Raw genomic sequence first — 3,896 nt, 5'->3', positions numbered from 1 at the left:
GCCGCCTCGCAGGCCGCAGGCCTCGGCCGCACACCACGGCGGCGCGGGGCATCACGGGAGGCGTAGTTTATTTGTCACCTCGCCCGCCGTTCTCCCCCTAGGGGGCAGCGGAGAGAAACGGACTACCGCTCCCAGGGCGCCGAGCGCGCCACGGACGGGGGCGCCCGCCGGGGTTGCTGGGAGTTGTAGTCCCGCGCGGGGAGGAAGCGCGCGCTCTTCAGCGGCGGACGAGGGGCTCGGAGACTGCAGGTCCCGCCGTGCACCGCGCTGCCTATCACTCAGGGCCCAAGAATGCATCGCAGGCGGCCTGCCCCGCACGGGCCCGCTGCGGCCTGTCAGGAATGGGGCGGGGAGGGAGGTGGGCGCCGAGGACTCCTGGTTTTGTTGCTGCTAAACGGCTTCAGCTGAGGGTGGCTTTACACAGATACAACAGCAGCGGGGCTAGAGCACCCCGAGAGCTGTTGGATGCTTGCAGCTGGAATTGCACGGGGCACTCGCGAACCTGGCCCCTGACTGCCCTTTGCACCCCTGCCTAGTGCAAGGAAAGAGAACGCTGCACGGGGCACTCGCGAACCTGGCCCCTGACTGCCCTTTGCACCCTTGCCTAGTGCAAGGAAAGAGAACGCTGCACTGGGCACTTGTGAACCCGGCCCCTGACTACCCTTTGGACCCCTGCCTAGTGCAAGGAAAGAGAACGCTGCACGGGGCACTCGCGAACCCGGCCCCTGACAGCCCTTTGCACCCCTGCCTAGTGCAAGGAAAGAGAACGCTGCACTGGGCACTTGTGAACCCGGCCCCTGACTACCCTTTGGACCCCTGCCTAGTGCAAGGAAAGAGAACGCCGCACGGGGCACTCGCGAACCTGGCCCCTGACTGCCCTTTGCACCCCTGCCTAGTGCAAGGAAAGAGAACGCTGCACGGGGCACTCGCGAACCTGGCCCCTGACTGCCCTTTGCACCCCTGCCTAGTGCAAGGAAAGAGAACGCTGCACTGGGCACTTGTGAACCCGGCCCCTGACTACCCTTTGGACCCCTGCCTAGTGCAAGGAAAGAGAACGCTGCACGGGGCACTCGCGAACCCGGCCCCTGACAGCCCTTTGCACCCCTGCCTAGTGCAAGGAAAGAGAACGCTGCACTGGGCACTCGTGAACCCGGCCCCTGACTACCCTTTGGACCCCTGCCTAGTGCAAGGAAAGAGAACGCCGCACGGGGCACCCGTGAACCCGGCCCCTGACTGCCCTTTGCACCCCTGCCTAGTGCAAGGAAAGAGAACGCCGCACGGGGCACCCGTGAACCCGGCCCCTGACTGCCCTTTGCAACCTGCCTAGTGCAAGGAAAGAGAACGCTGCACGGGGCACCTGTGAACCCGGCCCCTGACTGCCCTTTGCACCCCTGCCTAGTGCAAGGAAAGAGAACGCTGCACGGGGCACTCGTGAACCCGGCCTCTGACTGCCCTTTGCACCCCTGCCTAGTGCAAGGAAAGAGAACGCTGCACGGGGCACTCGTGAACCCGGCCTCTGACTACCCTTTGGACCCCTGCCTAGTGCAAGGAAAGAGAACGCTGCACGGGGCACTCGCGAACCCGGCCCCTGACAGCCCTTTGCACCCCTGCCTAGTGCAAGGAAAGAGAACGCTGCACTGGGCACTTGTGAACCCGGCCCCTGACTACCCTTTGGACCCCTGCCTAGTGCAAGGAAAGAGAACGCCGCACGGGGCACTCGCGAACCTGGCCCCTGACTGCCCTTTGCACCCCTGCCTAGTGCAAGGAAAGAGAACGCTGCACGGGGCACTCGCGAACCTGGCCCCTGACTGCCCTTTGCACCCCTGCCTAGTGCAAGGAAAGAGAACGCTGCACTGGGCACTTGTGAACCCGGCCCCTGACTACCCTTTGGACCCCTGCCTAGTGCAAGGAAAGAGAACGCTGCACGGGGCACTCGCGAACCCGGCCCCTGACAGCCCTTTGCACCCCTGCCTAGTGCAAGGAAAGAGAACGCTGCACTGGGCACTCGTGAACCCGGCCCCTGACTACCCTTTGGACCCCTGCCTAGTGCAAGGAAAGAGAACGCCGCACGGGGCACCCGTGAACCCGGCCCCTGACTGCCCTTTGCACCCCTGCCTAGTGCAAGGAAAGAGAACGCCGCACGGGGCACCCGTGAACCCGGCCCCTGACTGCCCTTTGCAACCTGCCTAGTGCAAGGAAAGAGAACGCTGCACGGGGCACCTGTGAACCCGGCCCCTGACTGCCCTTTGCACCCCTGCCTAGTGCAAGGAAAGAGAACGCTGCACGGGGCACTCGTGAACCCGGCCTCTGACTGCCCTTTGCACCCCTGCCTAGTGCAAGGAAAGAGAACGCTGCACTGGGCACTCGTGAACCCAGCCCCTGACTGCCCTTTGCACCCCTTCCTAGTGCAAGGAAAGAGAACGCTGCACGGGGCACTCGTGAACCTGGCCCGACTGCCCTTTGCACCCCTGCCTAGTGCAAGGAAAGAGAACACTGCACGGGGCACCCGTGAACCCGGCCCCTGACTACCCTTTGGACCCCTGCCTAGTGCAAGGAAAGAGAACGCCGCACGGGGCACCCGTGAACCCGGCCCCTGACTGCCCTTTGCACCCCTGCCTAGTGCAAGGAAAGAGAACACTGCACTGGGCACTCGTGAACCTGGCCCCTGACTGCCCTTTGCACCCCTGCCTAGTGCAAGGAAAGAGAACGCCGCACGGGGCACCCGTGAACCCGGCCCCTGACTGCCCTTTGCACCCCTGCCTAGTGCAAGGAAAGAGAACACTGCACTGGGCACTCATGAACCTGGCCCCTGACTGCCCTTTGCACCCCTGCCTAGTGCAAGGAAAGAGAACGCCGCACGGGGCACCCGTGAACCCAGCCCCTGACTGCCCTTTGCACCCCTGCCTAGTGCAAGGAAAGAGAACACTGCACTGGGCACTCATGAACCTGGCCCCTGACTGCCCTTTGGACCCCTGCCTAGTGCAAGGAAAGAGAACGCTGCATGGGGCACCCGTGAACCCGGCCCCTGACTGCCCTTTGGACCCCTGCCTAGTGCAAGGAAAGAGAAGGCTGCATGGGGCACGTGTGAACCTGGCCCCTGACTGCCCTTTGCACCCCTGCCTAGTGCAAGGAAAGAGAACGCTGCACGGGGCACCCGTGAACCTGGCCCCTGACTGCCCTTTGCACCATTGCTGAGGCCAGGGCAAAGCTGTGGAACGAACTCTCACAGGATCCAAGAGCTGCTAAGATTTCCCCCAGCTGCCATTCCAAGCACAAAGTGCATTTCTTTGATCTGCCTCCGCCTGTGAAAACACGTCGCACCGCCGACACCTCAGCCAGCATTATTTTTAAAACTTGCCAAACGAATGGTCAGGAATCAATTGCACGTGCATGGCTCCGCCTGAGAGGGAAAGGAAGGGAGAAGGAGAGTACCACGAGAGAGTCCTGTCAAGTGACTGACACAGCCGTCAGGCACGGCGGCGCTGGCTGCAAGAGAAGAGCCTGTCAGACTGAACGGCAAAGGCACAGCCCGCCCGCTAAACAATTTCCCAGCTCTGACTTCCCAGCCCTGCCTGGCTTCTTTGCTCTGGAGGCCCAGGCGTGCGTTACCTGGCACCAAGCATGGCCTTGGCTCTAAACCCATTTCAAAGCACTCTACAAACATGCTCTAAGAAAACCTCGTAAAACCTGCATCAGATGGTGAATAATGGCATCCCCTCCTCTCTGTTCTGGATGGGGCAAGAGGCCCAGAGCAGCGAAGTGACTTGCCCTAGGTCTCTTAATGGCCAGGAGGCCTGGAGCCACTGGGCGCGTTAGGCCCTCAGCACTTCCAGGCAATAGCCTTTTACAATCCAGCCCTGGGGGAAGCAGAGTGAAATTAGCGACTGGGCTTCTTT

General features: G+C 62.3%; 1 protein-coding gene across 1 annotated transcript in view; it reads left to right on the top strand.

The window, feature by feature from the left end:
- The window catches only part of CREB3L4 (cAMP responsive element binding protein 3 like 4), a 75,017-nt gene that overhangs the window by 50,265 nt on the left and 20,856 nt on the right, over positions 1-3,896 (top strand). The window lies entirely within an intron of this gene.

Source organism: Natator depressus, chromosome 24 (genome assembly GCF_965152275.1).
Source record: "Natator depressus isolate rNatDep1 chromosome 24, rNatDep2.hap1, whole genome shotgun sequence".
Taxonomy (NCBI): domain Eukaryota; kingdom Metazoa; phylum Chordata; order Testudines; family Cheloniidae; genus Natator; species Natator depressus.
The sequence above is the reverse complement of the archived record's forward strand: the minus strand, read 5'-3'. Positions and strand labels throughout refer to the sequence as shown.